This window comes from Herpailurus yagouaroundi, unplaced genomic scaffold (genome assembly GCF_014898765.1).
Source record: "Herpailurus yagouaroundi ecotype Mexico unplaced genomic scaffold, PumYag 163, whole genome shotgun sequence".
Lineage (NCBI taxonomy): Eukaryota > Metazoa > Chordata > Mammalia > Carnivora > Felidae > Herpailurus > Herpailurus yagouaroundi.
The window spans coordinates 11,766,187-11,793,158 of record NW_024412404.1 but is presented as its reverse complement, the minus strand read 5'-3'; the positions used below and the strand labels follow the sequence as shown (position 1 = coordinate 11,793,158).

General features: G+C 54.2%; 1 protein-coding gene across 4 annotated transcripts in view; it reads right to left on the bottom strand.

The window, feature by feature from the left end:
- PALD1 (phosphatase domain containing paladin 1) overlaps positions 1 to 16,994 on the bottom strand; it is a 75,951-nt gene extending 58,957 nt beyond the window's left edge. For 2 of the 4 annotated variants that reach the window (XM_040485270.1, XM_040485273.1), the window contains exon 1: positions 16,107 to 16,366. The gene's annotated coding sequence lies outside the window, so the exon portion shown is untranslated. Of the gene's footprint in view, positions 1 to 16,106; positions 16,367 to 16,516; positions 16,578 to 16,926 lie in introns of those variants that run through there. The other 2 variants (XM_040485272.1, XM_040485271.1) reach the window with 2 other exon arrangements.
- Positions 16,995 to 26,972: the final 9,978 nt, after the last annotated feature.

Here is a 26,972-nt window from a genome sequence, read left to right as displayed (position 1 = left end):
TGTGACCTTGGCCAACTTACTCAACTTCTCTGAGCCTAATCCCCTCATCTGTAAACCGAGGATAATACTGTGGTGGGGATTACATGAGATAACATGGGGGAAGGACCAGCCCCTAGTAAGTGTGAATAAATATTATTTTTTTTAATTTATTCATTTATCCTGAGAGACAGGGAGCAGGGAGGGACAGAGAGAGGGGGAGAGACAGAATCTCAAGCAGGCTCAACGCTATCAGCACAGACCCCGATGTGGGGCTTGATCCCATGAACCGTGAGAGCATGACCTGAGCCGAAACCAAGAGTCGGACGCTCGATCAACTGAGCCACCCAGGTGCCCCGAATAAATATTATTTGTTCCCACTCCCACCATCAAGCTGACACCTTCCCTCAACCCAGAGGATCTAAGGTAACTTTAAAATAAGCTCAAAAGAGGGGCGCCTGGGTGGCTCAGTCGGTTAGGCGTCCGACTTCAGCTCAGGTCACGATCTCGCAGTTCGTGAGTTCAAGCCCCGCGTCGGACTCTGTGCTGATGGCTCAGAGCCTGGAGCCTGTTTCGGATTCTGTGTCTCCCTCTCTTTGACCCTCCCCCGTTCATGCTGTGTCTCTCTCTGTCTCCAAAATAAATAAACGTTAAAAAAAAATTAAAAAAAAAAAAAAAGCTCAAAAGAACAATTATAGCCTGAAAAAAAAAGAATGAAATTCTGACACGTGCTACAACATGGATGAACCTTGAAAATACTATGCTAAATGTTCCAATAAGCCAGAAAAAAAGGGCAAATACCGCATGAAGTAGTAGGATGGCTGCCAGAGGTCAGGGGAGGGGAGGTGGTGGAGAGTCAGCGTTTCACAGGCACCAAGTCTGGTTTCAGAAAAGGAAACAGTTCTGGACACGGTGGAGATGGGTGCACGACAGCATGAACGTACGTAACACGACCGACCCGTACAATCAAAAATGGTTAAAAGTGGGGGCGCCTGGGAGGTTCAGGAGGCTGAGCGTCTGACTCTTGATTTCGGCTCAGGTCATGATCCCAGGGTCGTGGGATCAAGCCCTGCATCAGGCTCTCCGCTGAGCATGAACCTGCTTGAAATTCTCTCTGTCTCCCTGCCTTTCTCCTGTGCACACTCTCTCTCAAAAAGAAAAAAAAAAAAAGGTTAAAAGGGCACACTTTATGATGTATATATATATATATATATATTTTTTTTTTATCTTAATTTTAAAAAGGGCTCATTCAAAAAACTGCTTTTGTGGATGCCCATGTTAATTGTCGTGCCTGCCCTTGGATAGTTCAGGGTCAAGAGGTGGGATAGGCACGGAAAGAGCTAAAGGCACCACCTCCCAGGGAACTCATGCCATCAGAGACGTAGGTGGTGGGTGCTGAGGAAAGAGGCACACGCATTCCTCCTGGGCCCGAGTCAGGGGTGCACCGATCAGCCCAAACCGCTCCGCCAGGCTCCTCCCAGTACGAGATGGGGTCTGCACGAGGCAGGAGCACGGTGAGTGTGAGATGCAGGGCCACACTCACACCTCGCGTGTGCATGTGTGCACATGCACTCACACGTGCACACACTCCCAGGCCAAAAATGCCAGAGTAGCCCAAACATGCCAATCCCAGCCTGTGCCCGGCCAGCTGGCCAGCCTCAGGCACCAGCATCCAATAAACAAGAATAGTTCTGCATCGGTCCCAGCCACCAAGGAAGGCAAACTGTGGCCCGCCCACCATCTCTAGGGCCAGGGATGTGGGGGAGGAGCATGAGCAAGAACTCCGTGGGCTTGCCCAGTGTAAGGAGACCTGGAAATATGACCCTCCAGAGGCCCATCCCCCACACGGGCGCCTGCCGGACAACCCTACCCACAGGGCTGAGTTGAGAAGCAGGTGCACCCTGGGGGCGGGAGGTGGGTAAGAACAGGGGTGAGAGGGCCTGGGTCACTGTGTCGCCTTGGGCAAGTCCCTTCCCCCTTCCAGATCTTCTGAAGTCTCCTTCGCTTCCTTCTTGGTAAAATGAGCCTTCTATCCCAGCACCCAGCAAGCACCCCTGGGAATACATACATTCTAGAGAAGTAAATGTTGTGTGTGTGTGTGTGTGTGTGTGTGTCCACCAAGAGACAGGCAGGGGTGCTCAGCAGCCTTTTTCACAGTCACAGAAAGCCGGACACAAGCCTGAAGCCCACTCTTGGGGAAAAATCGGCACGTGGCGGTACGCCTATACGGGGGGAATACTACACAGCAAGGAAAAGGGACAACGTGCCGAGGCCTGCGGCATTGCAGATGAAGCTCACAGAGTTCACGTAGACAGAAGCCAGAAGAATCCAGATAACGACAGTTCATATTCACAGGTTCCATTACACAAAGTGCAAGAGCGAGCAAGACTAACCCTCGGGAGGGCACTCCAAAGCACGGACACTTGAGAGCGTGGGGATGGGCCGCTGACCAGGAAGAGGCCCCGGGGAACCTTACAGGGTGCTGAAAATGTTCCACATCTTGGTCTGGATAGGGGGTCACCCAGGTGATACACCTGTAACAATCCATCAAACTATGCTCTGACTTCCTGTCTGCAAATTAGATCTTGATTTACAGAATGAAATACAAACAGCTAGTAACTCACACTCTGCCTTCCTCTGAAGAGTGTACTGAGGCTATACAGAGAGTCTGTGTGTGGAAAGGGTTGGGTGGTGCGGAAGAATGTGTCCTGGGAGGCAGAAGGGCCGGGGTTCCAATCCTGATGCTCCCTCTGATTGGGTACATTTTTTTTTTCCTTCTCTGATTTCTTCTCCTGTTGTTGGCCAGGCTTTTTTTATTCCATAAGTATGTGTACTTGCTGTCCAAGACAGATGGATTTATAAAGAAAAAGTTTACGTCCTTCCATACTCCTCTAAGCCCACCTCGTAAGCTACAAGGTTTCTTCCCCCTTAAGTAGACAACACAAACGCCCCTCCAGTTCATACACAGAACCCCAACCCTGTCTGTCTAATGCTGGCACGCCATTTCATTGTAGCACCACTCCTTCAGCTAATGGCCACTAAGTATCCCCCGTGTCAACCAACCAGCACGGTCCTGCCCCTTCATGGAACAGACATCCATTCCAACAAGAGAGAGAAAAGAGAGGGAGACAGAGACGGAGGGAGACAACAAAGAAATACAATCACGACACACCGTGTACATTGTGATGCGGGACTGGGAAGCTCAGACAGGCAACGAGCGAGGTGGGAAAAAGATGTATTTTAGGTGCCATAGTCACAGAAGGTCTGCGCTGATACCTGAGGACGGGGAAGGTTGGGGCCACGTGAGAAAGCATGCCAGGCAAAGGGCACAGCAGGGGCAAATGCCCCGAGGGAGGGAAGAACCCAGAACTGAAAGGAGACCATGTGGTCTCCAGCTCACTGGCCACAAAATCCCGGTGTGCAGACTCACACTCTGACAGTTTGCGTCTTTAGAACAGGCTACCTTGGGGCGCCTGGGTGGCGCAGTCGGTTAAGCGGCCGACTTCAGCCAGGTCACGATCTCACAGTCCGTGAGTTCGAGCCCCGCGTCGGGCTCTGGGCTGATGGCTCAGAGCCTGGAGCCTGTTTCCGATTCTGTGTCTCCCTCTCTCTCTGCCCCTCCCCCGTTCATGCTCTGTCTCTCTCTGTCCCAAAAATAAATAAACGTTGGAAAAAAAAATTAAAAAAAAAAAAAAAAAAAAAGAACAGGCTACCCGAATTCACGCTGCTTAGATAAAAATGTGCGTGTAAAAGCTGTAGTCGATTCCACCATCTTCCAAAAGGCGGCAGCCTTTTGCCCAGCAACCAGCATTGCTTAAAAGGGCCAGTGTTGGGGCGCCTGGGTGGCTCGGTCGGTTAAGCGTCCAACTTCGGCTCAGGTCATGATCTCACGGTCCGTGAGTTCGAGCCCCGCGTCGGGCTCTGGGCTGATGGCTTGGAGCCTGGAGCCTGCTTCAGATTCTGTGTCTCCCTCTCTCTCTGCTCCGCCCCTGTTCATGCTCTGTCTCTCTCTGTCTTAAAAATAAATAAACATTAAAAAAATTTTTTAAAAAAGGGGGTCAGTGTCCCCACATCTTCACTGGTTTAAGAAGTTATCGATCTTTGTCCCTTCTGCCCATATGAAATGGTTCCGCCTCCTTGTCTGTACAGTGGGGTCAATGACAGTTCCTTCCTCTCAAGACACTGTGAGATTCAAATCGAAATAAAGTCATCTAATCTGCGAAGCTCAGCGCCTAGCACTGAGTGAGCCTCCATAAATGGGGGCTGAGGTTGCCATCATTTCTGCACAAATGCCAGGAGATACACCTGTCAGTTCCATAATTACCATACTAACAAGGTGAACTTCCTAAGAGCAGCTTTAAAGGCTCAAACCCACACGGTTTAGCATGGCTTTCCCTGGAAACAGGGATACAGGGAGAAGGAGGTAGAAACCATGGCTCGGCAAAAGAACACTGAACTGGATGGGAGTCAAGAGACTAGATTCAGGTCAACCTGAGACTCAGTTCCCCCATCTATAAAATGGGCTAATTCGTGCCCTCTTCAGGCAGACATCCTCCAAATGTTTCTGGGGCATCTCCTAGGAGGGAGAATTTGTTCTAGGAGCTGACAATACAGAACAAAAAACCTGCCTTACACATGCTAGCTGGAGGCACAGAAACATGGTATATAAATTAGTAAAATATATAGTGTATAGAGAGGTGACAGTGATAAGAAAGAAAAGGGTTATGGGGGTGAGACATGAGATTTTGGACGGGGTATCTAAGGGAGGCTTCGCATTTGAGTAAAGATCTGAAGGAAGTAGGATGGGAAGCTATGTGGCTCTCTGGAGGAAAAGCATCCCAGGTGGAGGTGACAGCCTGTGCAAAGGCCCTGAGGTGGGGGTGTTCCCAGTGGGTTGGAGGAGCCATGAGGCAGTTTGGGTGGTGTAGAGTGAGTGAGGGGGTGGGTATTAGATGGGGATGTCCTGGAGGCCACACTAAGGACGCTGGCTCTCCCTGGGAGCAAATGGGGAACCACCAGAGCCCCTGGGCAGAGAAATGCCTTGCTCTGACTTTCACATCCTAACAAGGTCACCCTGGCTGCTGCGTTAGAAGAATCTGTCGGGGAATGAGGGGGGAACAAAGGTGGAAGAAAAGGGACCTGTGTGGAGTCCGCCAGGGCCCCTGGAGGCTCGGCCAGCGGCGTGGGGAAGGTGAGGGGAAAGGTTCACCCTGGATCCGCTGTGAGAGGGAGGCCGACAGGGCCTGCGGAGGCGTGGGAGAAACAGAGGAATGGATGACTCAGGTGTTTGGCCTGAAGAACGAGATGAGACAGACGGGGGGAGGCAAGCGTGCAGTGAGGACCCAGCAGACAAGAGAGCCACGGTCTCGCGCCCCCCGCAGCAGCCTCAGAAGAAACCAGCAGGCCCTGGAGACCTGCCAAGAAAGACGAGCTGGTCCTGAGGCCCATGGGGAAAGCGATACGAGAGACAGAGAGGGAAAAAGTGGATCCAGAGGGGAAGTCAGCACGGCACGTCTCCAGGCTTCCCCTGCCCACAGAGCCTGGGCCACGGCCAAGGCCGGCTGCTCACAGGCCCACTTCACAGATGGGGAAACCGAGGCAACAGAGTTCTGCTGTGAATACCTGTCGGTGAGAAGCCAAAAAGACACGGAATGAGCTAAGGTGGAGGGCAGGCGGCCAGCTGGCCCACTGGGTTCCTACCGCTCTTACCTACCACCCCAAACAGGGACCATGGAGCTGGGACCCGACGTCCCCACCACGCAGGAAGTCTGCAGGACCCCAGGAGGCAACGCAGGACCATGGGCTTTCCAGCGCTGACAACGTGACTCAATCCAGACTCCACAGATGTCTGCTCTGGGATCTGTGAGCTCGGTCTCTTTTTTTGTTGGGATTTAATTCACACGCCATAAAAGTCACCCTTTTAAAGTACAAATTCGGTGGCATTTGGTACCTTCACAATGTTGTGCAACCATCACCACTATCTAATTGCCGAATATCAAACCCAAAAAGTTAAACATAGAATTAATTACCGTATGACCCAGAAATGCCATTCCTAGGAATATACCCAAGAGAACTAAAAACAGGCATCCAAACAAATACTTGTAGACCCATGTTCACAGCAGCACCATTCACAGCAGGCAAAAGGTGGAAACACCCCAAATGTCCATGAACTGATACACGGATTAAAACATGTGGAACTGTGGTATGTCCATACAATGGTTTTATTATTCAGCAAAAAGGGGCGCCTGGGTGGCTCGATCGGAGAAGCGTCCGACATCGGCTCAGGTCAGGATCTAGCAGTTTGTGAGTTTGAGCCCCGCATGGAGCTCTGTGCTGATGGCTCAGAGCCTGAAGCCTGCTTCCAATTCTGTGTCTCCCTCTCTGCCCCTCCCCAACTTGTGCACATGCTCGCTTGCTCTGTCTCTCTCTCTCTCTCTCTCAAAAATAAACACAAAGAGGGGCGCCTGGGTGGCTCAGTCGGTTGGGCGGCCGACTTCAGCTCAGGTCACGATCTCGCGGTCCGTGAGTTCGAGGCCCGCGTCGGGCTCTGGGCTGATGGCTCAGAGCCTGGAGCCTGCTTCTGATTCTGTGTCTCCCTCTCTCTCTGACCCTCCCCCGTTCATGCTCTGTCTCTCTCTGTCTCAAAAATAAATAAACGTTAAAAAAAAAATTTGTTTTAAAATAAAAAAAATAAATAAACACAAAGAAAAAATGTTTGCAATGTTTAATTTTGTGTAATGTGAATTTCACCTCAATTTTTTTTTTAAAAAGTAATGAGAGCATGCCCTGGGTCATCTGAGCGACCTCGTAAGCAAGCACTGCCATGCCATTTGGAGCTGAAGTCTGCTGAAGTTTGTTTACAACCGAGTTCCTTTTCTGTGAAGGCCAAATGACATCATTGCACATGGGACAAACAAAGGTGGTGGTTCAAACAGAGGAGGGGGTGGGGTGGAGAACTGAGCCACCCCATACATAGCCCATGGCAGCCTGGATGTGCCCAGAGGCCCAGCCTCTTAGGAGTCGGGACCATGTTCATGTCAACAGCATCTGTGCGAACTGAGCAAAACCCACCTGTTAGTGCCAAACGCCTGATCCCCACAAGAAGTGGGTTTAGGAGCTACTATATGCAGATTCCAGGAACACCACTATTCTACCCTTCCCTTCAAACAAGCTCCACAGATGCAGAGCTTCCATGACCTCCCAAGACCAACAGATACAAAACGATACACTACTGAAACAGACATTTGGGGATTACTCACTGGCAGTCTGGGCTCTAAAGTGAGTGATCAGAATTAAGCAGCCAACCTCATTAATGCCACTTTGTACAGCAAGTTCAGGCGACAGAAGCAAGGGAAAACAGAAGAGTCCCGGCTCTCTACTGTCAACACAACACTGGCAATGCAGGTGCAGCTTACGTCCTTCCAATAAATTAACACTGTTCCTTCGCAATGGGTTGGCTTTCTGGTTTTATTGGTGTTTCATATTTGTTTCACGGTCACACAGAAACTAAGTAAGCCTGAGTCATTCCTATCTAGTTTTATATCTGGACACATTTTAGTTATGTTCTAATAAGAACATTTAAATCAACAAGTGAGGCTTTTCTTTTCCTTTAACAGGGAGTCCACAAAAACACACACACTGTATGATTCCATATGAAATGTCCAGAGTAAGCAACTCTATAGACACAGAAAGTAGACTAGTGGGCTGGGGATAGGCAGTGACGACTAATAAGTACAGAGTATCTTTTTAGGGTTGATGAAATGTTATAATTAGACGGTCGTGACAGAGGCAGGACTCTGTGAATCCACTAAAAGCTACTGAATCATATGTTTTATTTATTTTTTAAACGTTTGTTTATTTTTGAGAGAGAGATCGTGCACACCCATGTGGGGGAGAGGCAGAGAGAGAGGGAGACACAGAATCCGAAGCAGGCTCCAGGCTCTGAGCTGTCAGCACAGAGCCTGACGTGGGGCTTGAACCCATGAACCCTGAGATCATGACCTGGGCCGAAGTTGGACACTCAACCGACTGAGCCACCCAGGCATGTTAGTTGCATCGTATGTTTTAAATTGGTGAAATTGTATGGCATCTGAATTATATCCCAAAAAGCGATTTTAAAAAGGGGGAAGGGTCCACATGTTACCCAGGTTTCAGCAGCATGAAGCTGAAGAAATCACAGGGGAAATCAGCAAACCCACCTGTTGTTAGTTTCAAGGCTCACTCCCCTCTCCCTCCCCCTAGACCATCCCCAAGGGCTCAGAGAAGGAGGCTGAGATGAAATCCTAAACCATAAGACAAGCCCATATCGGAACACAACTCAAGATTCCTATGTCACGGGACTCACTTCATACAACAGTACTGAGACACTATGTTGAATTATTAAACTAGGAAAAACTTGAAAACAATGAAAACAACCGATGTTTGTAAGTATGCACAGAGTGTGGCCCATTTATACGAGGATGGCAATGGTCAAGGAAAGAAGCATGACAATACAGATGCAGAGCCTCCGTGACCCAATTGGCTGGGATCAGGTAGAGCCAGGAGCATGCAAATCTGAGCACAGGAGGCCCCTCTTCCTCAGGAGGCCACAGACTCCCCACCTTCCACCCACCTTCCACCCCCACACCCAAGGCAGGGTTCCTGTTGCCTCAATAAGGTGCATCTTCACTGCGACAAGAAGGGAGGCCTCCAGAGTCCATCTTTGATCGCCCAAAAAATCATTCTCTCCTTGGGCCTAATCCTTCCAGCGACGTGTCAGGAGGCAGGAAGAGGAAGCCCCCGCGGCTGGGAGGCGGTGGTGACGGAAGCAGGAATGCACGTCCACCCAGATGCCCAGCTACCAACTCACCCACCCCCAGGACAGTCTGATCTCTTGTGTTCCAACGCCTCCCTCCTCCAGAAACCCGCTCTGAATGGACCACCTTCAGGAAGCCCTCACTCTGTCTCCCCAAAGCCCGGCTGAGCCCCAGCTCGGAGCCAGGGGCAGAGGGACACCAACTTGCATGGCCCAGGCTCCCGTCTCTGGGCCCTGGGCTCCCAGGGGGTGTGCAAGGAGCTCCCACGGCAGTGCTGGGACCCTCCCAAGGCCAATAGCTGAGTGAAAAAGCAGGCCCCAGGGTCACGGCCCCAGGGCAAATTACATGCCCAAATCAAAACTACACAAATTCACCCAGAGGCACAGAAGAAACACCCGGGATATTCAGCAAACCGCTGATGGCATTACCTCTTCCTGGTGAAGAGAGGAGGTGGGGCATGGGGGCCTTCCCGGTGGCAAAATGATGCCAGACTTGACCGAGGGGGTAGCTGTACGTTCCTGGCAGTTACCAACACTCATGCAGCTGTGCGTTTATAGAGTGCACGAATCTCATGGTACACATACCGCATCACACTCGTAAAACAAAGGAGAGCAGCTGCTCAGTGGGTCCGGGTTTCCCTTTGTGGTGATGGGTACGTTCTGGAACTTGACAGAGGCAATGGCTGAACAACATTGTGAATGTACGGGCCACTGAACTGGACACTTGAAAATGATTAATTTTGGGGCGCCTGGGTGGCTCAGTCGGTTGGGCGACCAACTTCGGCTCAGGTCATGATCTTGCGGTCCGTGAGTTCGAGCCCCACGTCCGGCTCTGTGCTGACAGCTCAGAGCCTGGAGCCTGTTTCAGATTCTGTATCTCCCTCTCTCTGACCCTCCCCCATTCATGCTCTGTCTCTCTCTGTCTCTAAAATGAATAAACATTAAAAAAAAATTAAAAAAAAAAAAGAAAATGATTAATTTTAGGGGTGCCTGGGTGGCTCAGTCGGTTGAGTGTCTGACTTCGGCTCGGGTCATGATCTCACGGTCCGTGAGTTCGAGCCCCGTGTCGGGTTCTGTGCTGACAGCTCGGAGCCTGGAGCCTGCTTCAGATTCTGTGTCTCCCTCTCTCTCTCTGCCCCTTCCCTGTGCTCGTTCGATCGCTCTCTATCTCTCAAAAATAAATAAACATTTAAAAATTAGAAAAAATGGCTAATTTTATGTCTAGTGAATGTCACCTCAATTTTTAAAAAAAACTTTTTTAAAGGTAGGGAGGGAAAAAATTACTACACCCATTTTGCAGATGAGAAACTGGGCTTAAATGCAGCGGTGAAATGCCAGTCTAGGGTTTATCCACCCATGCCTCAGGCATGGCTCGGGGCCCAGTAGAGGAGAGATCTGCTCACCTCCCTCAAGGGGCCCGATCTCCAGGGAGGGCCCTTCTCTCTGGGGCATCTGAAAACCAGAACTTCCCAACAGGCCCTGGAGTGAGCCAACAGAGCAGCCCCTGGGAACTCCTGAGACCCCCAAAGTCCGTGAGCTGGGCTGCCAATGGGGCAGGGAGTGAGCACCCACGGAGAAGATGATCATACTAAGGCTGAAAAGCTGCTGGGCCAGGATGTGGGTGGGAAGAGGTCCCCCCATTAGTTCCAGGCTGGATGAGGTCATCCTGGCTGGGCCCTGGGGCTCTGATGGAGGGCTGCCCCAGAGAATTAAGAGGTCAGCACCAGCTTCAGGGACCCCAGGAGGAAGGAGTGTAACTCCAGGGTGGCAGTCAAAGAGGACATGTCCAACGGCCACCTGGGACCAGCAGAAGAGGGTTAACTTATTCATGGGGTCTACAGTTCCCGGAAAAGGAAAAGGAAAAGGAAAAGGAAAAGGAAAAGAGAAGAGGAGGGGAAACTCCCCTCTGTGCTTTCTAAACATCCAACAATCTTCAAAACATCCAAGCGTCCCTGTCTTACACTCTGGGGAAGTGCTGGACAGAAGCCACGCAGCCTGCAGGCAGGCAGGCCCTGGGGCTTGGCAGGCTGCAGAGGCTGGCAAGGCCAAGGTCATCTGAGGGCACCCACCTCTCTCCTGCATGGGGCCAACACCATCCCTTGGCAGTGGGGCCGTTCCTCATGGGCGAGGGCGGGAGGCACCGCAATGGACCCACGGCCCTCCCAACACCACACCCTCCCTCCTGGAATTTCCAAAAGCCCTAGTTCCCTGGGAGTCCTTGGGGTCAGCATGAGACACCCAGTTCCCAGATGCTCCCTACTCCCTGCCTTGGGCATGTAGGTAGCCCCAGATGCCCTGTGTCTTTCTCATCAGAGAACCCCAGCCAAGAAGGGGCACCCCTCGGAGCTAACACCAGTTCACACGTCGGTTATAGGAAATATACAAAACACCTCCCAAGGTCCCAGAATTCCACTATTAGACAGACATTCGCTCCGTAGGAAAAGCTAAGGAGTTTTCAAAGGCTCTCAGTTCATTCCCAAGAAGGGAGACCTATTAACCTATGGGTATCTTAACTAAGAGCAAAAATAAGCATGTGCCTGAAGCAGGAACCGTCTGGAGCCCCAGCTCAAAACCGAGCGCCCCCAGGGAGGGCTGGCAGGCATTTATAAGAGGCAGCAGGGTCTCTGGAGACTGAGGGGAGAGCAGACGTGATTCGTAAAAGGAAAGTGAGAGGCCTCCGGCTTGTGTCCCAACAGGGAAACCAGGGCTGCCTCGGAGCCCAGAGTGGGAAGGACAGAAGGTCCCAGCATGCAAGGACTCTCTGGACGGGCCAGGATGCGAAGTGCGGGTCCCCTCCCCATGTGCACGGATCTGTCCACGTTCCTAAACACACCAAGCGGTCACACCTCTGCACGGGCTGCTCTTTCTGCTTGAAGCCTTCCCTCACCCTTGCAAACTCTTGGCCATCCTTCAAAGCCCACCTGAAGCACTGCCCCACCCCCTAGCAGGCCACTCCCTCCGGCTGCCTCCAGCTCCCACCACAGATGGCACAGACCTGGGAAGGTGCCAGTCGGGTATGATACAACATATGAATGTGCCTCTCTCACCCAGAAGGGACAGGGTCTCACTCACCTTTGGTCCCCTGCACCTCGCACTGAACCCAGGGCCAGGAACCCCAATGTAGAGGCACCCTGTTGCCTTCCGACCATCAGGCACTGCTCAAACACCCTGGCCTCACACATCTCTCCTTCTGCTGAGAAAGTAGTAATCAGGGTAATAACAGCGGCACCTGATGTTTACTGAGCACTTACTATGAGCCACATGCCACCCCAAGGGCTCTCCATGAAAGATCTTCCTCTCATCTTTGCGACATCCCTATAAGGGAGTTACTATCATTAACCCTGCCACACAAGGAATCAAGCACAGAGAAGGTAAGTGAGCTGCCCAGGGGCACACAGCTAGTGAGAACAGGACCCGAAATTCCAAACCGGTGTTCTCCATCACTACAGATCCACTGGCGGGCAGGAAGATGCTCCGGGAGCAGTTGCTAGGACAGGCTCTGAGTGGAAGAGGAACTCAGAGACTCTAATGGCCAGTGCTTCCCAGGCCTTCTCTTTCCCCAGGTCCCAGCCAAAGACCCAGGGACAGCAGCAGAACCTCTTCCCAGTCTGAGCCTGCTGCTCCCGGCCCCATCCGGGTGCCGAGCGCCAGTTGTAAGAAACATCCAAGGCCCTGCAGCTCGGCCCGTACTGGGGAGGCACACGGCTGCCTGCTGGGAGGCAGAGCCGTGATTTGGGGCTATTCTTAGCAAACCACTGGCTCCCCTCCCAGAGGCCTGGCAGGCGGCAGACCCAAGCTTCCATACGCCCTGCCTGCTATTTCCTGACCCTGCATGTGGAGATCCCACAGGGCTAAGGAGTGGCTGGTGGGCAAGGGGTGAGGACAAAGCCCTCCAGCTTTCAGATGAGAGGTGTCTGCCTGCCCAGCCTTCCCAGGCACGTGGCCTGCTGAAGCAGCTCTATGGGGTGGGGGGGGGGGGGGCCCGGGCCGCAGGGGAAGGCTCGCGATCAAAGCTCCGCTGACGGGCACTCGCTCTGTGCCATACCCTGGGCTACACGCCTTCTACTGATTTTCTCCCATTTAACCTTTAAAACGCTCTCAAGGGCTAGGGGTTACTGGCCCCATTTTAAAGATGAGGAGTTTCATGCTAAAGGCAAGTTAATTCAGACATTAAGTAACTCGCGCAGGGTCACGCAGTAAGTTACGTGTCACTTAACGTAACTTAAGTGTCAAGCTACGTCTAGACTCTGAGCAGGCTCCCAATCTCCAGGTTGGGCAGAGCGGAAGCGACCACAGCCAGAGGTGGGGGCCCCCCTCCCTGTCTGTCCAGGCCCAGGGTTTAGAGGAGGGGCAGTCCACACCTGAGGGCAATGGTCTCACCAAGGACCCCACTGCGTGTCTACTCTTTCTCTCCCCTAAGAATGATCCTTCCCTGGCTGGCTCAGTCGGTAGTCTGAGACTTTTCTTTTAAGTTTATTTATGTGTTTTGAGAGAGAGGGAGAGCCCTAGCGGGAAAGGGGCAGAGAGAGAGAGGGAAAGAATTCTAAGCAGGTCTCATGAACTGTGAAATCATGACCTGAGCTGAAATCAAGAGTCAGACACTTAGCCAAATAAGCCACCCAGGCACCACGAACCTGAGACTCTTGATCTCTGGGTCATGAGTTCGAACCCATGTTGGGTGTAGAGGTTACTAAAAAAAGAAAATAAATTAATTAAAAAAAAAAAAAAAAAAAAAGAATGGTCCCTTCCCTGCCAGAGACCCTCAGGCTTGGGCTCAGAAGGAGAGTCCCCAGTCAGGTTCCTCCTCTACCCAGGTGACACAGCCTCACTTGAGGAAACTTCTGGAAACCACAGGAAGATGAAACTCAAAGGTTCGAGGAGGCCCTGCTGGTGCTTACAGCACGTACCCAGCCCTGTAACTTAGGGAGAGGGGAGGTCAAAGGACTCTCGGAGTAAAACAGAATACCAAGCTCTTTGGGGGCTCCAAACCCCAGTGGGGGTCTAGAGACAAAACCACACCACAGATCACCTGCACGCCCACCACCCTAAACAGGACAACTTCCCGCTGCCGCACAGAGTCACAGGGATAACTGAGCAGTGCCCACCTCGACTGCACCTTGAGACCCACCTGGGTCCATGTCCTGGCCTTGCCGTCAGGTGACTTAGCAGGTATCTGTGTCCATATCCCCCGGGAGCCCACAGCCAGCTCCACGTCTGCCCAGGTACTCGAGTCACTTCCACGTGACTCCATGTCTCGTGTCCACGCATGTGAGCTCACATCCACGCCCACCATCCATGGGCCTGCCCATTATACATCTGCCTTTTGTATGGGCAGGTTCGAGTCCCCGTGAAGGTGTAATCCGCCCATACGGTGTCGGTGGCCTGTGTGTGGTCCACGTTCACGTGTCCACATTGCTGCCCTGCACCCGTCTATACCCCTGGGTTGCCTGCCCACTTCCGTTGCCTTCCCGGGTCTTCACGCATGTCCGCATCCAGTTGCTCTCTGTCTCTGCCCACGCAGCTGTAAACCCAAGCACGCTCACATCTCTGCCCACGCCAGTATCCCCCACCTGTGCCCGGGTGACTCTGTGTGTGCCAACTGTTTGCAGGCGGGTGGGTGTATTCGCACAAGTGCTCACAATGCCAGCCACGGCTGTGGGGGGGAGCTCAGCAACGCCCTCTCCCACAACGGTGCCCAAGGCCATGGGCACAAGCACAATGCCACCTCCACCAATTGTTCCAGAGAGCAGAAAGCTACCAGAGATGATGGGGGAGGGGGGCAAAGCCCCAGACACAGCAGAACCTCAGAGTGAGGTCAGGGCTGCCCCGGTACCACCCACATCAAGCCAGTCCTGCCCTACCCACCCACCTCCATCACCCCAACTTCAATACTTGATGGCCAGCAAGGGGACTCACAGGAAACTCGGGCTCAGGGCCTCTAGCCTTCCAACAACATCCCCAGCCCCCAGCAATAGAGGCTCTTTGGAAATGAAGTGAGGACTTCCCCCTGCTGGCCTCAGAACCTCCTACAAGGTTGGACCTAGACCTCAAACCTCACAAGCCCCAAAGAACCTGGGGGAGTCCCATGCTCGGCCTGACCCCAAAAACCAAATGGGTTTCTTCAGAAAGCTACCAGCAGGGAAAGACCGTCCGAGAGTGGGGCTGGGGGTGCATACAAGCAAGAGAATCTCCTGAACCCCCCCCCCCCCCCCCGCTGCTCCCTGTTCACAGAGGTGGTGAGAGGTCCTCACTATGAGCAGAGTAACAAGGAGGGATGGGAATGGTGCTGGAACATTTTAAACAGATTTGAACACATGCGTATGACTGCATGAGAACTGGATTCCAGCTCCTCCCCCAAGGATCGCAGCCTGTGTCACTCATTTAGCCATTAATCATGGGTAGCCTCTTGGCTTTCAACTATTATTATTAGTCCGCGACTGGTATTGAAAGCCTTTAACAGCAAACTTTTCTGTATGTTTGTCTTGTATTCCCCATACGGCTGAGCCACCTGAGGACAGCACCCTCCCATCCTCCCCAGCAGAGCCCGGGGCGTGGCATTTAAGAGGTGCTCAGACACTGGGTCTAGCTGCTCTGAAAAGAGTTGGTCCCTAGACCTTCGGTTGCGAGAGGAAAGAATCCCAGAAGCTTCTTGAAGCCAGGAAGCTTGTTTCCGTCTCTGACTCCCCAAGAGGTAAGAACACATTCCAGCCATCCTGGCTACTTTAGAGTCAGGTGCAGCAGGTCTCCCACACCCCACTTTGCTTTCCTACAAGTCACGGACTCTTCAGGAAAAATCTCTGAAGATGAAAAGTGATCTATCTCCTGGGAGACCCAGGCCTAGAGAGGGAGAGGGCCAAAGGGGCTCAGAAGCAAAGCCCACTGTGACCTCTTAATTCTAACCAGTTCCATGGGCCCCAAGCCCCTTAAAGATGAGCCCAGGGACCCCATGAGTAGCTCATGAGGCGGCTTCCCTCCTCCCGACTGCACAGTGAGCCTGGCTCAGACGCCGTGTCCCAGGCCTAGCCCCAAAGACTGGAGGCGCTGCCAGCCCACGTTTAGCCTGGTGCGAGGGAAACCGTGGGGGAGGAGATAGCCCAGCGCCCGGCAAACGACTCAGTAACCTCCCACTCTTTACTGAGGTCCCGCTTCTCTCCCAGGCATTAATTCCGTGCGGGTTTGGATGGGAGCCCAGAACCTCTCCCCTCCGGGGAGCCCAGGAGGCATGCTCCCCGGGGGATGGGGAGTGGGTGGTCTGAGCAGCCCCCGGGCCGGGGTTGCCCAAGGGACTCCAGATCTGCCCTCCCCTCGCCAGCCCCGGGTGCGGACGCGTCGGTACCTGCCAACACGCGGCTCCGGGGGGCATCCGCGCTCCTGCGGCTGGCGCGCTGCGCCCGGACTGCGGGCGCCGAGTCAGGCAGCGGCGGGGCGCGCCCGGCGCGGGCTCCGGCTCGCTCCTCCCAACTTCCCCAGCCCATCCGTGGGCAGAGGCGGCTCCGGAGGCGGGCAGGCCGGGCGCAAGAGGCGAGGCCAGGAGAACTGCAGCCCGCGCTAGCCTGCGGTGGGAGATGCGCGCCCCAGAGCCAGCGCGCAGCTCGGTTCCCCGCGCGCCCCGCGCCCCCCACACCGAGGGGCGGACCCGGCCAGGCCGCCAATCAACGTGCCTGCCGCCCCCCCACCACCAGCCAGCCTGAGCCCCCGCCCCAGCCGCCGAGGAGGCGGGGGGCTCGGATTTAAAGACACACTCACCCAAGCCGCGTCCGGATTGGCATCCGCAGCTCCCGGGCGGAGAGGGAACGGCTGGCCCCACCTTCTCCGGCCCCGCTTCCTCCCTCTGCCCGCCCACCCTCTGCTAGGAGGAAAAGTTTGGGGCGGGGGAGAATGCCTGTGAAGCCAGTTCCTCTTCCCTTGTCATTAGTTCGGCTCCTTCTGGAAGATCCCCAAAGCCTCCATCCAGCCTCCCTGGCTGAAAGAAGCAAAGGCTTTCGGGGCCACACCCCCTCCCAAACTCCAGCTCCCCGGGAGATCTGCAGGCCGGGGCTTCCCTCGCCCCTCTCTGCTTTTTAAAGCCAGGCTGTGCCTCGGTGAGACCCAGATGAGTATCAGGGAGCCTGAATAAATGCCCCACAGTGCTGTGCAACCTGAGCTAGACGATTGACCTCTCTGGGCCTCAGCCACCGCAGTGTCAACGGGCGTAAAGAGCAGACTGTCCTCTCAGTCGTGGGTTTTTTCCCAAGCCCTGGACGCCCCTCAGTTCCCAGAGGCTTAAAGGGAAGAGTGGGGCAGAAACGTTGGAAGGGAAGGGGTCCCTCTGCCCCTATTCCAGGACTGTCGGCAGTGACACGCACAAGCCCCGCCCCTTAGGTGCCCCCGCTCCCATCCCGACGCCCCAGCATCCCACGTGGGCCGGTGGCTCGCACGCCCCCCGCTGGTCCCCACGTGCGTTCAGTCTCCCGCCGCCGCTGCTTCCTCTCCGGGAGACTAGCTTTGTTGTGGTTAGTGAGTCACTTCCTCCCTCTCTCCACGGGAAATCCTTCTTCCTCACCTGTCACTACCTGCCTCGCCCCCACTCAGGGCTGGAGCCGGAGTCGGTGGAGCCAGGTCTCCCCCGGAGGAAGGCAGCGCTGTCTTCACCTCTTTCCAAAATCAGGCAAGAGGGCGCTGGGCTGAACAGAGAGCACCCCAGTTCGCCCTGGGAATAAATGAAAACGAAAGAAATGGTTGTCGTTTGTGGTTCTATTACCAGGTCTCCAGCACCTTTCAAATGCTTCATTCACCTGGATGATTTTTATGAGCTAAGTACTGTTATTATCCCTATTTTAGTGGATGAGGAAACTGAGGCCCAGGGAAGATTTGCCCTCGGCTCCAGGCCTGCCTTTTCCCCAACAGAGATGTGTGAGAAGGGCGGAGAAAGTCCAGGCATGGCCAGAGATGCACATCTGACAGCCGTCACAGTCCAGCAAAGCTAGGCTCAAACTGGCTCACAGTCTACTGGCCGTGTGGTCTGGGAAACATGACATAAACTCTCTGATCCCCAACTTCTTCATCCATAAGCTGGCCTGCTCTCCTTCAAGGAGGTGCTGAGAAGCCAGGGTGCTGGGGCGCCTAACTCACCCACTCCTTGCCAGATTCCCCACTGATGCCCCTGCTGCCATCCTGAGGATGCTGCCTTCCTGGATAACGCCCCCTTGAGGCCAGGACTAAGTAAGGGTCCAGCACTAGCGTGAGCGCACACAGAAACATGCACACATACACACAGGCGCACAAATACGCACACGTGCATACACACTGCTCTTCCTCCCTGGCTGTCCAACAGGTGCTGGGGGCTGTAGTGGTCTAGACTGAGCTCTTGGACGACAAAATTCTGGCTCTGACCCGTCCTTTGGTCCCCAGCGCAGTGCCGGACTCATTCGTTTGTATTCACCATGCACACAGTAGGTGTTCTAGTTGAATCAATCAGAAAAGCCCAGGGCAGAAGTGTCCCCAGGAGAGCCAGCAATCAAAGCCCTTCTAGCCGCAATAGACAGCCTCGAGCCTCAGCTGGTAGACCCCAGAAGTAAAGGGTCGGGGGCTCGAAGGTGTTTCAGGGACAGGCCACAGACTGTATCCAGACCACAGCGCCCAGACTCGCCAGCTCACTCCCAGCTCCTGGGGCTCTGCCAAGTCCCTGATGATCATGGGGCTGGTGCGGGGGGGGGGGGGGGGCCCCAACCACAAGAAAGCCTTCAGGACCAGATTTGCCCCATCCTAAGCCTGGGAGGGAGAAAGGGCTTAATACTGAAGGAGGAGGAAAGGACACAGAGCAGCCCTAGGTATGCCCAAGAGAAGGCGTTCTGTTCTCTCCCCAGCCCCAGGCAGAAGGGAAAAATCCCTTGTGCCAACTCTTTTGGCCCAAACTTCTCCAGAAGCTTCCTGAGAGGTCTGGAAGCTCAGAGCAAAAGCCCAAAAGTCCCAGAGAAAGGATTGATGGTCCCAGAACAGGACCTCAGAAACTAGAGGGCTCTGGACTTATGCCCACTCTGCCAGCACCCCCACCAGCGCTGCCACCACCCCACGTCACACACACACACACACACACACACACACACACAAGCACCCAAGACATCACTTCATCGACTAGAGAATGGCAGGACCCAGTAGGTGGCCCTGTACAAATGTATGCACTCGTGCGTGCATACGTACACGCTTGTGTTGCTCACGTGTGAGCTCACGTTTGCAGAGATGTGAAGAAGCATTTGCACAAGTGTCCAACACAAGTGAGCATGGGTCCACATGCCAATATGTGTAGCACACACACAAACCAACCTACCACAGCCCAAAGCTACAAAGAACAGCCAAGAACGCCACTACTCACACTTCCAGAACCGCCCGTGGCCTCCCCCTCTGCCCAAGCGAGCGAGGTGCCGCTGCTCTTGGAAGAGAACTCCCACGTTCAGTCCCTGCGCAGAAACATAAGCTGTGGACGCCCCAGGTCCCCCATGGGAACACTCAGGCCAAGAGTTATTTCCTGACAGGCACAGATGACTCGCCGGAAGGTAGGGGAGCTGAGTTCAAACCAGCAGAGATGAGACTTGACGAAAGACAAGAAACAGACCCTCCTGCTCTCCTCTGCTCCTCACTCCCTGCCAAGCCCACTGCAGGCCACGGGACGCCGGGCCCGGGGAATAGACAGAGTCAGGGCAGGGAGCCGACCTCGCCTTGCTCCCCGTGGCACTGTTACGGTCGTGATCTGGGATTCACACGGGCCCACCAGCATCGCTGGGCGTCTTGGAGCCTGCGGTCCCTCCCCCTGAGCCAGGCGATCTCTGAGCCTCCAGCATCACGCATCTGCTGCTGAGACCCAGCACAGACCCCTTCCCGCTGCCTGGCTGCCTGGGGTCCTGCTGTGGCTGCCTGGCCTTCCAGGCCCACTGCCCCCTCTCCAGGACCCAGCACCCACCCCTCATCCGTTCAAGCCCCTTCTGAGCACGACCCAGGGCTTACAGACATGGGCTTGGGGCAGAGCACGCTTGCCCTGGGTCTAGCCTCAGCGGCTTTACCACCTAAAAGTTCCCACGTTTTGGGAGTCGCATTTTCCTCATTTGTAAAATGTTAGGAGTGGCTCCTGCTTCCCAGGAACGTCTGGAGGATTGAAGGGGTGTCTGGCATTCAGCGAGAGCTCACTGATGTCAACTATTGGCGTTACCATTATTGTCACCTGTACTCGTGCTCTGACCCAGCCCTGAACCTGCCAGGGCAGAGGGCTTCTTCAAGACTGAGTCCTGCCTCCTCCAGGCAGCGTTCCCTGCTGACAGGATCTCTGTCTGCTCAGGACTCTTTGCCCCTCACCTCTGTGCAGGGCCCTGGACCTGAGCACCCCTACCTGGCACAGAATATATGTTCAATAATTGGCATCGTAGTTATCAGCAAGGTCATTCATTTTATTGCTTGTACCCTCTTTTGGGTCTAGGTTCAACGATGACATCTCTCCTGACTGAAATTCATACGCTGGGTTCTGACTTTTTTGACCGATACTCAAAGAAAGAAATGTGTTTTGCGCTGGGACCACCAGCTCTACCGAGACTTGAAAATGTGTGCGTTTCACCAAAAAAATGCATAGCCTCCTGTGTGTGGTGCATTATGACACTTTCTCGTGCATTCTGTCCTGTTTCTGTTCTTGCTGATTGCAGTACACAAAACTGATTTTACCTGTGACCTACAGTTTGAAAATTCTGCCCCTGAGGGCAGGGGGACCTCCCCTCCCTCCCCCGGTGCCACTCAGTGCCTAACTGAATGCTGCCTAGGACATATGAGAGGAGGGTGGTTCTGTTTCCAGAACATTCCTCAAGGACGACAGAGAGGGTTCTCCATCAGAAGAAAAGAGAAAAGGGAGAAGAAATCCTGGCTCATTCATTCAACAAATATTCCATTCATTCATTCATTCATTCAGTCAGTCAGTCAGTCAACAAACATTTACAGAGCCCCTTCTGTATGCCAAGCCCCGTTCTAGGCCACGAGCAGGGAATGAGACAGATGAGATCTTGTCTTCGTGGGGCTGACATTTTAGTAAGGTGGGGGTGAAGGGTGCAATAAACAAGTAAACAAAACCAGAAGCAAGATCATTTCAGAGGGATTCATGCTATGGAGAAAATAATACAAGAGAACGGTATCGAAGACTGTACGGGTAGGGCTATTTTAGAAATGATGGGGGCCTCTGAAAGCCTCTAGTACCTTATCTGTAAAAGGGTGACGATGACACTTACCTGAGCAGGTGGTTATTGGACGTAAGCAGGGTGATGAAGTCAAAGTATACAGCACCACCTTGGCACAGAGTGGCCTTTCTCACCATCGTTGTGAGATGGAAAACTATGGCCCAATTTGAAGGCGGGCCGCGAGAAGTCCCCCAAAGCATCGCGCTGGGGTTCAGAGGAGGTTGAGGGGTCAACGCCAGCTACGGCACAAGCCCAGGACTCACGCGCGTATTGACTCGTCCCTCTGCACAGCCTGCCTGCCTTGTCCCGCTCCATTCTGCCCCCACCTCCCTACTCACCACAGCCCAGTTGGAGCTGTGCTTTCTCTAAAACCTAGGGCACTGAAGAGTTAACTTCTTTCTAGGGGGGTGGCCCAGACCACATAGGGCCAGATACCCCATGCTCCCACGCCCAGCAGCCTTCACCACCCGACCCTGTGCTTCACAGGGCTCCCAGCTGATGAGACCACGCCGGCTCAAGAACATAGGGGCTGGATCCCAGCAAGACAGCGAGGGGCTGCAGATCTGAAATCCAGCCCCAGGCAGATGCTGAAGAACCCAGATCTGTCCAACCGGGGCAGAGAAAGCTGGGTGGGGGGAGGTCCCTGTGCTCTGGTCCCTGCAGAGGTGTCAGGGTGAAGGTGAGGATCCTGTCTCAAGGAGAGCTGTCCCCTGTCTCAGAGCTCCGGCATCCAAGCTCCATGTGACAATGTTCTCTAAGTACCTACGATATGCCTGACCCTGGGTTCAGGGCACAGAGATAAGCAAGATCCTACCCCACCCTAGGTGCTCAGAGACCGAGGGAGAGGCAGACAGGTACTTTGATCGTTTCAGAGTGAGGTGTTTCCTGCAACGGGGAGGTGGGACCAGGATGCTGGGGGAGCGGGGATGGGGGGACTCAGCATGACCTCCCAGCTCAGCTCAGGATGAAAGCGGGGGCCCCGCAAGGGCCCTGCCAACTCTGGCAGCGTGAGGTGATTTGCCCCGGCCTCGGCATCAGACAAACCCAAATTTGAATTCAATTTCTGCCACTTGTTAGCTGTGCGACCTCAGGCAAGTCTCTGAGCACCTCTGAGCCTCTGTTTCTACATGTATAAAATGGGAACAGTCACATCTCCCTTGACGGGGTTTTTAGAGCTCTCAAAACTTAGCTGAGAGGAAGCCCAATACATAACAGTCCTTGTGGCTACTGTTATCATCAGAAGTTTCCCTCTGAGACCTCATCTGTCTGCCTTCACTTCCTCCCTCCTCCGCCTTCCCTAGTCGGCACCTGCATAGTGCCTCCCTAGAACACACAGAGAATCGCCTGCCCCCACTGCTATCAGAAAGGAGCTCCAAGTGGCCTTCTGCTGGGTCTCACTGAAGAATCCCAGGCCCTGCACACTGGGAATAATGAGGCAGGAGGTAGGGGGAGGCTGAGAGGGGGTCTGCCAAACCCTGCAGCAGGGAGATCATGCATTCCTGAATAAACAGGCTGTCACCCCTTCCCTCCCTCCCTCTCTCTCCTTTAAATAACCCAGATCTGTTGCCCAGTTGTCTCCAAGCAACACCACTCAGGCTCCCAAGGATGCCTCAGTCTGACAGAACCATTTATGAAGATGCTGCAGGGGAGGTGGGGGCAGGGCGGGGTTGAGAGGTGGGGGCAGGGCGGGGTTGAGAGGCCCGACACGGCATCTTCCCGAAGCCTTCATGTGGCAAGCGCCTGGGCAGACCCCTCACCAGACCAGTGGGCAGCACTTGCTTACCAGACATGTTCCCGGAGGGGCTGAAGCCCCCAGACTTACAGGGAAGGTCCTTGGGACACACAGGGACAGCTTGGGACACCCAGGAGCCAGCCAGATAAATGCCTTGGAAAGATCACTAGCCGAGACTCAGCCTCCGGGGTTCCAGTCTCAGTGTCAACACTCACCAGCTGTGTCATCCCAGCCCCGTCACTCACCCTCTCCGAGCCCCAAAGAACCGTCAGGCTAGAAGACAGCTTCCGTGGCGGGGCAGGAGAGGGGCACTGTCACACTGTCGGACAATATGTACAAACTCTGCCACAGCAACTCCATTCCCGGGAAATTCACCCACATTTGTACACACGCGCCAACTGACAACTGTGCAAGGGTATTCACACTTGGCAGTGGTGAAAGATTGGGAGCAACCAAAAAGCCTGTGGACAGAGAGAGGATCGGCTAGATAAACTACGGAGCATCCGGAAGCGGAAAATACCATGCAGCTGTTTTAAAACACAAGGCAGAGGTATGTGGGCCGATGGGAAAGGATCTCGAGAGCTGGGAGCCAAGTCCAGACGTGGACGTGGACACGGACGGTCAGGGCAGTGTTGTCTGTGACGGTCCAGGGCCTGTCTCGAGAGGAATGGATAAGCCACGGGGATTCCAACCACGGAATCCTGCACAACAGTTCCACCCAACAATCCAGGGGGACACGCAGAAATGCGGAGCGAGCGTGGAAAATGCAGCGTTCCGGGGCAAACTCATCAGCAGAGCTCAACGGGCCGCAAAACGCCCTCGATGGAAAGTAACAACGCTTATGCACAGAAAAATACCGTAGCCTCTCTAAGCGAGGATATGTACATTACACGAAAACATCTATCCAACACTCTACCACGGGTGCCTATGAGGAAAAGGATGACACAAAGGGAAAATAAAACAAAGAGAACCACACAAGAGAAAAGCTTTGCCTACGTCATCGATCATGATGAGGTGCTGAGGGTTCAGGAAAATTATTTCCTCAACTCTGCGGCTGAGTTAAGGAGGAAGGAGAGGAGGCGAGAGGGAGGGAGCCAGGAGAAGAAACTGTAGGACAGAATGTCTAATATTCTAGCACTTAGGAGCTGCAAAAAGGGTATGAATGTGTGTGTGTGTGTGTGCGCTATTTTAAAATAATTTTTTAAATGACCTCATAGATTTGTATACGCATGCTCAGTCTCTGACAGGCTATGGTAGATTCCAGGGAGAGAGCTTAGCCCTCGCAGGGGAACTGGGGCCTCAGAATGGGAAACCCACTCACCTTCCACTCATTAGCCTTTGGTACAGCGGACGTTTTCAGCCCATGCACCTATGACGTGTTCTTTTTTTTTTTTATTTTTAAAATGTTTATTTATTTTTGAGAGAGAGACACTGTGTGAGCCGGGGAGGTCAGAGAGACAGGGAGACACAGAATCTGAAGCAGGCTCCAGGCTCCGAGCTATCAGAGCAGAGCCTGACGTGGGGTCCGAACCCACGAACCATGAGATCGTGACCTGAGCTGAATGAAGTCACACGCTTCACAGACTGAGCCACCTCGGCGCCCCGTCTATGACATAGTCTAATAGTTAAGTCATTTTTAATTTTTATTTTGAACATTTTCTATACGAACAAAGATGGAGACTAGTATACTCGATTTTATGTACCCATCATTCAGATAGACAACTATCAAGATTTTGCTTCCTCTACTGTTGTCTCTTTTTTTCTTTTGGTGTTCTTGTTGGCGTATCTTAAAGCAACCCCTCCATATCACACGGTTTCCTCCCTACCCGCGTCAGAATACAATGGATGTAATAAATGCAGTTTAAAGAAACAAAGGCTGAGAGGTGAAGCAGTGCACCCTGCCAGATGCGGAAAGACTCCCTGTATGAAATCCCCAAAGGCAGTGGTCCCTGCCTCTGCTTGACTGCTCCCAGAGACCAAGAACTCACTACCTGCCCCAGTCTCCTTCTGTGTCCATAATGGCCTACAACTTGGCCTCTCAGAAGGGACAGACACCACCCCACTGTCCCCTTGCTGTCTTGGAGGCACCCGGCAGTGGGCATGGGCAGCTCAAAGCCACAGGGAAACAGGCCAGCTCCTTAGAGGCTGTTCCTCTCCAAAACAAACCCAGAAGCATAAAAGCACACCGTGCATATTCACAGAAACTGGAGGCCACTGTAGCTCAGCTGGCTTGGAAGGCCACCCCTCCACCATCACCACCACCGCCCCCCGGGGCCCAGGCCATGTGACACAGGCATTCACTGCCCTGGCAGTCAGGGGTAAATCTTGGGCCAGGACTGGACAGTTGTTCCCCAGCCTGCCTGTGTGCGCGTTGGAATCGCCAGCAACAAAGATTCAACCTCAGACCCCTAGGCTCCCCTCCAGTCCTCCTAAGCCAGGATTTCCAGGGCTGGCAACTGGGAAAGCCCCCTGGCTGGTTTTGAGGCCGCAGTCGAGTCTGGTGTTTGGGAACCACTGGGCCAATAAACTCCGAGGCGCTCTTCCAGCTCCAATAGTCCCTTCCAACTCTTAGTCGCCTGCCCTTGCATGAAGATTTTGGCCTTCCCCCACCCATTAGCACGGATGCAACATTCCCACCTGCAGCTGACAGGGCAGCAGGTGATGGCAACTCCCCTTACGAGTGTGCCGGCCGAGGCTCAGAGGAGCACATACGGCCCCCCAAATCCACGGTGCTTTCTGGAACTAGAGGCAGCAGATTCAGAGACGACATCTTGCCCCCTCCTCCGCACAGTCTTCCCTCCCACCAGGAAGGATAGACACTAACCGTTCACCCTGTGCCACTGTTCGTGTGCATTAACTCGCTTCGCCTCGGCAGCACGTATATTAACTCACTGCAAGCTTGCCTCCGTCCCAGGAGGCAGGAGTAGCCTCCTTTAGCAGATGAGGAAACTGAGGCTTGGGGAGGTGAACTACGCTGGCCAGGGCACACTGCTGGGAAAGGGGCGGAGTGGGCTTCTCACCGGGCAGCCTGGCTTCAAAGCTCGCCTTTCCCCACCACAACACTTGGCGGCCCCCGCGACCCAGCAACGGAGTGAGACATCTGATGTCCCCCGTGGCCTGCTACCAGAAGAGAATGTGCCATTTTATACTGTGCGTCAGAAACGACCCACCGGAAAGCAGACAGCAAGGCCAGGTCAGCCATGCAAGAGCTCACCGGGGGGAAAGCGTGGGAAAGACTGGGGCAGGAGTAAGAGGGAGCGTGTTCAGAGCGCAGGGCAGGCCTGCCATCTATGAAAGGAGGCGCAGGAAGGAGGGCGGGGAGGAAGAGCCCAAGACCCGGCACAAGCCCCGAGCGCACCGCGCATCGCGGCCAGGCCGAGGGACGGCCAGAGCAAAGACTGCCCAGGAAAGCGGTCCTGCATCTGGCAAACGTGGCCCACGCTGGTGCCTCAGCTGGGCTCAGCCACCGGCCGGGAGCGGCCCAGGGAGACGGTGGCCTCCGTGTGAATGTGGCTGTGGATCCTGAAGGTGTGGCGGCCGGGGGCAGTCAGCTTACTGCGTCCTGCAGCGAGTTCTCTGGAAGGGAGCTCCGAGCAGCACACCTCAAGGCTGGCACCTGTGGCCTGACCCACCGGCCACGGCCTGCCTGCCCCCTCCACCCCGGGGCAGGGACCTCCCCGAGGGCAGGGGCGTGAGCTCTGTTCATCTCTGCGTCCCAGCCCGAGGCATGGCATAGACTAGGAACTTCATAATCGGCGTATAAGCCTGCGATCAGCAGAGCGGTGCTTCCACTGTGATCCTGGCCGAGGAAACAAGGAAGAAAATCAAGTCTGGATGTACTTACTATAGGCCAAGTTTGGAGCCAAGGCCTGTAAAATGCCTTTGGGGTTACAAAGGGCTTGCTCGAATTTCTCATGTTGGTTGCGCTCAACCCACCTGAAGGGTAGGTGCCACTCCCACCTCCCGAAGCATTGAGGCTCAGGTGGTGATGACTCTCATCCGAGGTGGCTCTCCTGACGCCAGACTCTGCCATGCTCCCGGGCAGGGGCTCCTCCTGGGACAAAGACAGGGAAATCCATGCTTGAGACCTAAAGAAAGGAAGCTTCCTTAAAAACCTTGCCGGGTGCCCCTCACCCTGGCAAGCGCCTCTAACCAAGCAGAAAACCAAGGGGCGGGCTTGATGGGGGCCATGACCAGACAGGTTGGGTGTTCAGGCTCCTGACCAGGCTTGCGGAGACCCGAGCCCCTAACCTAGCTCCTGCCTCACCACGTCCACACTGGG